The sequence below is a fragment of the Eschrichtius robustus genome, chromosome 10 (genome assembly GCF_028021215.1).
Source record: "Eschrichtius robustus isolate mEscRob2 chromosome 10, mEscRob2.pri, whole genome shotgun sequence".
Lineage (NCBI taxonomy): Eukaryota > Metazoa > Chordata > Mammalia > Artiodactyla > Eschrichtiidae > Eschrichtius > Eschrichtius robustus.
In genome coordinates, this window is record NC_090833.1 from 80768374 (window position 1) to 80778728 (window position 10355).

At 42.9% G+C, this 10355-nt stretch overlaps 1 pseudogene; it reads right to left on the reverse strand.

Moving 5' to 3' along the window:
* Positions 1-9142: 9142 nt before the first annotated feature.
* Positions 9143-10066, reverse strand: LOC137770355 (syntaxin-17 pseudogene; annotated as a pseudogene).
* Positions 10067-10355: the final 289 nt, after the last annotated feature.

The window sequence follows — 10355 nt, forward strand, 5'->3', positions numbered from 1 at the left end:
AGGGGCTGGGACGAGTGGGGAGTGGGGAGTTGTTTTAATGGGTATAGACTTTCAGTTTTGCAAAATGAAAAAGTTCATCTTATATTTTGCACAGTAATGTGAATATACTAAACATTACTGAACTGTACATTTGAAAAGGGTTGAGATGGTAAATTTTATATTATACGTATTTTAAGAAACTTTCTCTTAGTTAATTCTCAAAGTGTAAAATACCTTTTGGAGAAAAAAAAAAAAAAAGGATAATTCCCAAGGAAGTAGTGCGAAAGACAAGTCAAAGGAACGAGCATTTCTGTGGTTATTGTCTAAGTTTCACAGAATCTCCAGGGGAGGATTTAGAGGGGTAAATTCTGAACAGCACAAGCTCTGAGAATGACACGTTGACACTGCTCAGAAAAATGTTGGTTTTCTTCCTGCTCTTAGTCAACAAGCACGTGTGCCAGGCCCTGTATTAGGCCCTGGAGAGACCAAAAAGTATTGAGTCTGTCTCTCCTCGGTGAGGACAGCCTGGGGGAAGGCAGGCTTTGGGGAGTTATGTACCTCATGAACCAGAGCCTGGCTGGACCCTGCCTGAAGGGCTACAGGAAGGGGAGGGGGAGGGGGAAGAGGCCCTACCAGGACAAGGACATTGGAGCTGGCCTCTAAGAGAAAGCTAAGATTTCACCAGCGGAGAAGTGCTGTGAAGGGCAGTGCAGGCAGAGGAAACCACAGAGCAAAGCCCCAGAGAACAAAACTGAAAATTCTGTTCAGCCCCACCAGGTACTTCCAAGCAGAAGGAGAAGGAGAGGAAGAGGGAGTACAAACAGCCAAGGGTGGGTCCTTCTCCTCTCTGAAGTTAATGCCCTCCTTACCTGGGCTTCTGATTGTGGCCTCCTTGCGGTGACCACAGGTAAATCATCTCACCTCACTGACAGTCAGCTTCCTCATCGACAAAATGCAACTGATAATGCCACCCGGTTTCATGAAGATCAAATGAGATAAGGTGTGTTAAGAGTCTAAATGTCCATCATCGGATGAATGGATAAAGAAGATGTGGCACATATATACAATGGAATATTACTCAGCCATAAAAAGAAACGAAATGGAGTTATTTGTAGTGAGGTGGATGGAGTTAGAGTCTGTCATACAGAGTGAAGTAAGTCAGAAAGAGAAAAACAAATACAGTATGCTAACATATATATATGGAATCTAAGGGAAGAAAAAAAAAAGGTCATGAAGAATCTAGTGGCAAGATGGGAATAAAGACACAGACCTACTAGAGAATGGACTTGAGGATATGGGGAGGGGGAAGGGTGAGATGTGACAGGGTGAGAGAGTGGCATGGACATATATACACTACCAAACGTAAAATAGATAGCTAGTGGGAAGCAACCGCATAGCACAGGGAGATCAGCTCTGTGCTTTGTGACCACCTAGAGGGGTGGGATAGGGAGGGTGGGAGGGAGGGAGATGCAAGAGGGAAGAGATATGGGAACATATGTATACGTATAACTGATTCACTTTGTTATAAAGCAGAAACTAACACACCATTGTAAAGCAGTTATACTCCAATAAAGATGTTAAAAAAAAAAAAAAAAAGAGTCTGGAGCCTCACACACACTCAGCACACAAGAACTGCTGGTGCACATATTTTATAGATGAGGGAGCATTCTTCAACTCAGCTTTATTCCTTATTCGCTCTGAAGGTTCTGATGGCCTTGTTTCTTCCTTTCCTGAAGCTTCTTCCAAGATTCTCTCTACACACTTATACACCAGGTTACCAGTTCCCTGAGGAAAGAGAAAAAGTTGATTCTTCTTGCTCTCTCCAGGACCTGGCACTTGTCAAAAAGAATGGACTCAGCTTCAGGCAGCCTAATTAAAGTCACAGCCACTCCATGGTGCCAGCCCCGGTGCCACAAACACCTGAGGCCCCAGCAAATACTACAGGGGCAGCAGCATCTTCGATCTTCTGGTGTTTTGGGTTTTGTCTCCTGTACGTGGCAGACAGCATCCTTCGTACCAGGTAAGTTACTTTATTTGTTAACTAACTGACATATCAACAAACAATTGCAAAAGTTGCACTAGAGATCTGTGGAAAATGCAGTGGGGACCAGGAGGAAGAGCACTTATGCTTCACAGAGGAGCAGCACGAGATGGGCTTTGAGTCAGGAAAGGACATGGGGGTTAAAGAAAGAAAATACAGTTAAGGAGTAGAGCTTGGGGTCCCTTGCAATAGTTGGCCAGGCTGAGCAACTGTTTCCCATGAGGCCATGCCCGGTGGCAGGGACGCAGCAACTATTAACCTCCTCTAGAGGGTACTTTGCAAATCCTTCTCTCACTGCCACAGCGCTCTCGGCCTTAACATCATTGGCCAGAGCTTTTTCCCTAAGGAGAATGGAGCTCTGCCAGAGTCCCAGAGTGAGCAGTAATGGAGCAGAGATTAGGATCTGACTGAGGTATAGTCCTAGCTTTTCTATTCTTAGCTCTTAGGCTTTTATGGAACTCTGGGGGTTGAGCTGCCTTTTTTTTTTTTAACTTCTTTATTGGAGTATAATTGCTTTACAATGGTGTGTTAGTTTCTGCTTTATAATAAAGTGAATCAGTTATACATATACATATATCCCCATATCTCCTCCCTCTTGCATCTCCCTCCCTCCCGCCCTCCCTATCCCACACCTCTAGGTGGTCACAAAGCACAGAGCGGATCTCCCTGTGCTATGCGGTTGCTTCCCACTAGCTATCTATTTTACGTTTGGTAGTGACAAAGAGAGAGAGTGGCATGAGCTGCCTTTTAAAAGCCCACTCATGGAAAGCATGGTGGGTACAACTTGCTCACCAAAATAATTAAGTTAGAGCTCTAAATCATGGCTGATGTTAGAATAAATTCCAGATGGCTGAAAGCTTTGAATGTAAAACATAAAATCATAAAAATAGTAAAAGAAGAAGATAGATGAATATTTATCATTTTGCAGGGGCAGGGGAGTACAAAAGTTTAACACCAAAGGCAGATAATAAAGAGAAGACTGACATTGGTTAAAAAAAAAAAATCGGGACTTCCCTCGTGGCACAGTGGTTGAGAATCCACCTGCCAATGCAGCAGACAAGGGCTCGAGTCCTGGTCCAGGAAGATCTCACATGCCACGGAGCAACTAAGTCCGTGCGCCACAACTACTGAGCCTGCGCTCTAGAGCCCGCAAGCCACAACTACGGAGCCCACGTGCCACAACAACTGAAGCCTGTGCACTCTAGGGCCCGTTCTCCTCCACAAGAGAAGCCACCGTAGTCAGAAGCCAGCGCACTGCAACAAAGAGCAGCCCCTGTTCTCCACAACTAGAGAAAGCCCATGCACAGCAATGAAAACCCAATGCAGCCAAAAAATAAATAAATTTTAAAAAAAATCATGCACAAGAAGCCTGGCACAAAAGTAGAAATATTAAGAAAGAACTTCAATTTCAGACTTTCAGATTTAATGGGCCCTGGGCCATTCCTTGGGATGGTTAATTTGGAAACTGCATGTGGAGTATCTAATGAAATTATCCCCTTCTCCTCACATTTGTACTAATCAGCCAGCTGCAGGGGGGATTCACCCCAGACCAAACCACTGAGCATAGGCTCTTGGACCAGAGGCAAGGTCTTGTCCCAAAAAACTAATGCCCAGGAAGGGAAGAGGACTGTCGTACCCAAAAGACAAGGCAGGTCCTCTTCTTCCTTACATACCCCATCGATACCCAACCAGCACGTTCCACTCCTCCCACCAAGTTGCTACATGCAGACTCAGTAAACAGAACAGACAAGAACAAGAATGCACAATTAAAACATGGACAAACATCTAGAAAACTACACATTTGAGTAAAGTCAAGACTACGAAAGGGGGCCATCAAAGTCCACCATCAGAAAAACTAACATCAAGAAACAGAATTAATAACTACTAAAGAACAAGCCTTCAGATTAAGTGTAATTAATAGGTTCACAAGAAATGTGAAAGGATATTTCACGTATTAAAAAGAATCAAGTGGGGATTTTGGAAATTTAAGAACTCAGTTTTCCAAATAAAAATTCAATGGACTGATCACAAAATAGATATGGCTGAAGAGTGAAAAACAAAGTTGAAAGATCAAGTGGAGAAATTCTCCCAAAATGCAGTTCAAAAGACCAGAGTTGGGAAGTATAAAAGAAAATTTAGATAGGAATTCCTTGGTGGTCCAGTGGTTAGGACTTGGTGCTTTCACTGCTGGGGCCTGGGTTCGACGCCTGGTCTGGGAACTAAGATCCCACAAGCCACATGGCATGGCCAAAAAAATAAAATAAAATAAAATAAATAATAATAAAAATAATAATAATAAAAAGAAAAGAGGCAGCAGCCAGTTTGGCCCACTGGCTGTAGTTTGCCAACTTCTGCTTTATGGCTTTCAGTGCCCTCATTTGTAAGATAGGGACAATAATTATACCTACTTCATAGGGTTGTTCTGGGAATTAAATACGGTAATGTGTCAAGTACTTTGCTCATTGCCTTACACACACTAAGGTGCCAATAAATGTTAGCTATCGTTGTTGCTGATGTGCTTGTTGATGTAGGTGCTGAGAAGGAAGAAGAAGGAGGTCATGTTTATTCAGCACTACTGTGCACACAGCAGGGCCAAGTCTTAAAGGGACTTAAGGGATTTCATTTAGTTATTTTTATTTCTTAATAAAAACACCTCATGTTGGGGCTTCCCTGGTGGCGCAGTGGTTGAGAATCTGCCTGCCAATGCAGGGGACACGGGTTCGAGCCCTGGTCTGGGAAGATCCCACATGCCGCGGAGCAACTAAGCCCGTGAGCCACAACTACTGAGCCTGCGCGTCTGGAGCCTGTGCTCCGCAACAAGAGAGGCCGCGATAGTGAGAGGCCCACGCACCGCGATGAAGAGTGGCCCCCGCTTGCCGCAACTAGAGAAAGCCCTCGCACAGAAACGAAGACCTAACACAGCCAAAAATAAATATAAAAATAAATAAATAAATAAGAGATTACCAAAAAAAAAAAAAACCTCATGTTGGCATAGAAAAAAAGTTGGGGGAGGGGGGAGAAGGAGGCATGGAGGATGGATCCAGAAGTCCTACCATCCTATTTTATAGGAATTCCATAATGAGAGAACAGAGGGAATGGAGGGGGGAAAAAAGAAGTAAATTATGTCCTACTTCCTAGAGGTGAAGAAAGGAGTAAGCTTTCACAGTAAAATGGCACACTGAGCACCAAGAATAGTTTTTTTTAAAAAGACCTACACCTGGATTAATTATGATAAAATTTCAAAATACCGAGCATAAGGGAAATTCCAAGAAGTTTTGTTCCATCTCCTTACATTTGTAAGTGCATATTTCTAGGAAGGGGGCCCAGAACAAGTATCAAGTTCTCAAAAGAACAACCAAAAAGGAAGTCGAAAAACCACTGGCCTCTGTGAAGGCAACTTCTCCAAACAGGGGGGCTGGTGAAACGGGACTTGACCCCTAAGTGACACCCTCCCCCAAAGGTTGTTCCACATCTGGATCTTTAATAAAAAAAAAAAAACCTCATGCTGCCATAGGGGAAAAAAAGAAAAAAAAAGGTTAGGAAGCATGGAGGATAGATCCAGAAGGTCTGCCATCCTGTTTAATAGGAATTCCAGAATAAGAGAAGAGAGGGTGTGGTCCCTTTCACTCCTTTTTCTTGCATACTTGCAGAAGGAAAGTTTGACCAAGCTCAAAACCAGACTGCCCTTAACTCAGACAGCACATTATTATATTTTCTTCTCTCTGAGAGGAACATCTACAAAGGTTTTCCTCCAGGAATGTGCCTGCTTTTTAAAAAGTCTCTAAGACTCAAGAATGCTAGTGGCATTTGCTACTCTGAAAATCTAGCTGGGGAAATGGGGTGGAAGGCGGGTCCTGAGAGCCACTGCTGCCTTGCAGGGCTGGAGATGTGGAGATGTGGGCCCGATCAGTGTTCAAGCTGCGTCTGGGAGGCTGGAGACTTGGGCTGGAGACCCAGCTCCACTACTTCCAACTGTGTGATCAGTGTGATCCAGGCAGATCACCTTTACTTTCTGAGCCTGTTTCCTGGTCAGTGAAATGGGAACACATTTGTTCTGCCTCTCAGGGTAGTTCTGAGGCTAAGATGGTAAAACAATGAAGATGTTCTGAGATAGCAAATTCTAAACTAAGGGTCACTTATGCAGATGCCTTCAAGGGCCCCTCAGGTAATGCAAATTTGTGAAGTGGCCAGCTTAAGACACTAGGGAATGGTGGAGACCCTGACCTAATGAACACTCTTGGAAGCCAAATTTGGCCCTGGGTCACCAGCCTGTGACCCCTGCTCTAAACAAAAATAAGGGTAATTAGAACAAAGCAGCTCTCAAAATTGATGTAAAATAAAATTCTTTTTTTTTTTCCCCCTGTTATGGGTTCAACTGTGTCATCCCCTCTCAAAAAAAAAAAAAAAAAGTAGAAGTCTTAACCCCAACAATATGAGCTTATTTGGAAATAGGGTCATTGCAGATGTAATTAGTTAAGATGAGGTCACATTGGAGTAGGACTGGCCCCTAATCTAATATGACTGGTGCCCTTAGAAGAAGACAGTCATGTGAAGACAGAAAGACACAGGGACAAGGCCACATGAAAACGCAGGCAGAGATCATAGTGATGCATCTACAAGCCAAGGAACGCCGGGATTGCTGGCTATCATGGGAAGCTAGGAGAGAGGCATGGAACAGGTTCCCCCTCAGAACCTCAAATGGAGCTAATCCTACCCTCACCTTGATTTCAGACTTCTAGCCTCCAGAGCCGTGAGAAAAGAAATTTCTTCAGTCTTAAGCCAGCTGGTTTGTGAAGTGTTGTTATGGCAACCCGAGGAAACTAATACACTTCCCTAAATGGAACTTTATTTTACAACAGACATGAATTTCTGATCTTCATCATGAGTCAGTGAATCTCCCAGCTTAGCTGCTAGCAGGCCCAAGGACTAGGGTGAGGCACATAAGGTGCCAGGGCCCACCATTTCTGGATGCAATCACTCTCAAGTTCCTGCAAGGGCCGATCCTTACGGTGGGTGCCTCCTTGAGAGCTGGGCACCTCTGGCTATGTCGGAGTGTGTGGCAGTAGTCCTGCTTGAACGCTTTATCTAAAATCTTTGAATGGTGCTTTGGAGCTAATTATAAAATGTAGTTTCCAGCCACTTTAACCCAGGGCAGAGCAAACATGTACTTCTCACCATCTCAGAATACTTCCGTTTTGCTTAAGATGGAGGTTGAAGGGTAGCAGAATATGCCACCCCAAAATGTGACTGTAGGAGTTCAGGACATGCCACTCCAAAATATGCTGCTTTGATATATTGATTATTTTGGGCTGTAAGCACTTGAAAAACAGCAAATGCAAGGAGGGGCTTTCTCTGAACTCCCCTTATCTGTCTGAAGACAGAACCTCCTGTCTTCCTATGAAATGAACTCAGTTGTCATAAATCTATTCCCCAGAGGTAGCATCAGCTAGTGAAGACTGACTCTTATCAGAGGAGAGGAGGCCATAAATCATCCAGACACACTTTGTCACAAATTATCATACCTCCCATCTATTCTTCTAAGGGCCCATTCATCTTTCGTAAAAATCATTTCCTCTCCTCTTAGGCCTAAATCCCCCTTCACCTTTCCCTATTAAGATGGTATTTAATCCTGACTTCTAAGCCACCTTGAATGTGGCCAGACAAGACTGTGGGTCACACCCCATTTGCAGCTAGCCTCCTGTTGCAGGGGAGCTAAGCCTTTTCTTTCCAGCGGTATTTGTGAGTAGTTCTGGATCTTGGGAGAGTAGCATCTTTTGCACCCTTTTTCAGGACAGCTCTTGCGTCCATAGTTAACGCATAAAAGTTTTGGTTTTGAGTCACTTGATAGTTATACCTTTGGTATAAAAGAAAAGGGAAAGAGATAAGTTTTAAAAAGAAGTTCAGTATTGTCAGAAATATTTACTGTTTGTCCTGGCTGAAATCCGATAAAATAAGATATCGAAAGGATGTTTTTAAAAGAGTTCTATGGTCAGAAGATGGCCTAATTGGAAGCTGATATTCAGAGCCTGATAGAAGCTTTTTTTTTTTTTTTTTTTTCCTCTCACTTTCTTTTTTACCTAGAGGTTACAGTAGAGGATGAACAAAGATGGCAGCCAATACCAAAAAAAAAAAAAAAAAACAACCCAAAAACAACAAAAAAAAACCCCAAACATTTGTTATAAAGCAGAAACTGACACACCATTGTAAAGCAATTATACGCCAACAAAGATGTTTAAAAAAAAAACACAAACAAACAGATTATGAGAGAAGTCTGCATTACACATGGGTAGAATTCACCCCATAAGTCGAAGAACTTTTCAAAATTACAAGGGAGGGAAGGCAGAGGGGACTAGATATTTGAGGTGTTAAGAGACAGGCTGACAGAGCAAGCTTCGTGACTGGCTTTATAAGTCTACCACTTGAGACTCTGTGTTCTTTATTTACAGAGAGGCAGAAAAAGAGTTCAGAGAAGAAGCCAGGGTCATAAATTAAGATATCTGAAAGAGAAGTTGGGCCTCTCTTTCCATTTTCTTACACTATTTGTTTCCTTCACTTGAAAATATTGTTAGACCAAATTGCAATAGGGCTCACCAAATAGACTCCGTTATGCAGTTTACTCATGCACCTTGCTAGATCCTGATTTCCCTATTTGATACGAAAAGCTGAACTTCCATTCTTTTCTCCGCTAAAATGCCTAAAAAATCTATATTTAGGAGATAAAGAAGCATATTTACTATATGCTTAGCCTTGGAGTCTCCAAGTCAGGGTTATGGAAGAAACTATTCTGAAAACTATCCTTCCGTAACCCAACATGTTCACACATCACAAGTCCTTATCAAAGTTATGGTTGGGTTTCCACATTTCCAGGTAAAAAAATCTGTTCCCTGGCAGTCCTTAAACTTTACCTGACAAATATTGTACACCCTCAGTCCAGGCTCCTCAACCTCTAACATCCCCATTAACACCCCAGCAAACAACAAAATATATCCACTTATCACAGTTCAATCCCACTTGAGCATCTATAGCCACTATTTTGATATAATCACGTTCCAAAAGCTGACTGAGTGTCCAACAGCAGCAAAGGATAGACATGTTGGCGCCAGTAATACTGAAGTTTGGTTTTTAACTGCATTTTTTGTCAGTTTGGCTGGGAAGATTTATTTGGACAGCTGGAAGTGAGCTTCTCCATCATTTTCTGTTTCTTTCTTTGTAACAATTTTCCACCTGTGAAGCCCAACACCCCACCACCAAGTGCAGCTGCAATTCCTGCCACTTTGAAGCCTGCAAGGAGGCCAATCGGACCCCCCACCACTCCTCCGATGAGTGCACCTGCCACAGGCAGAGCTGCCAGCTTGTATTTTGCAGCCTTCCCCAAGTTTTTGGTTCCCTCTTCAACATTCACAGCAGCACTGTTGACATGGTCTTCAACGCTGTCAATCTTCTCCTGCTGGGAATTCACTAGGAGAGAGAAATCAGTGACCAGTTGGCTAAGTTCAATTAAGTCCACTTCTAAGGTTTCCCATGATTCTGCAGCATTTTGATCTTGAGGAATTTCAGGCAACACATATATCTGAGTCATACTCTTGAGGATCAGCTTCATCTTCAGTAGTGTGAAATGTTCCACCAACAGTCATGGATCTGGTCAAAGAAGGCTGTAATAAAGTTTCTTCATCATTAAATTGTTTCTTAAGTTCTTCTACAGATTCCAGATGGAGCTGAAGAAATTCTGCTGTTGCTGCTGATGCTTCTTCTTTAACAGGATCTATCATTCTCTTCAGAAGTCCAAGGTCATCCTTTTGGACTTTCAAACAAAGCTTCTCCATTTCTCGGATATTGGAGCAGAGTTGCTTCTCAGTATTTATCTGGTGCTTTCTTAACCTCTCCAGGTCTGTTGGGATTACTATCTTAGTAAATTTCTGAATAGCTGGTTCAAGACGGCGTAATTTCACTTTTTCTTCATCTTCAGACATCCTAAAAAAATGTTGTATCTCTTCTACTTGCAACATCTACCTTCTCCACTCATGTAGAAAAACCTCCCGCCGGGACGTTCGAGGCCGGTCAGCTTTTTTTTTTTTTTTTAAACATCTTTATTGGAGTATAATTGCTTTACAATGTTGTGTTAGTTTCCGCTGCATAACAGACTGAATCAGCTATATGTGTATATATATATCCCCATATCCCCTCCCTCTTGCATCTCCCTTCCACCCTCCCTATCCCACCCCACTAGGTGGTCACAAAGCACCGAGCTGATCTCCCTGTTTGATGCAGCTGAGAAGCTTTTTTTTTAAAAGACTTCTCTGTTCTATTTGATTTGTGTTCCTCCCATGAGGACTTT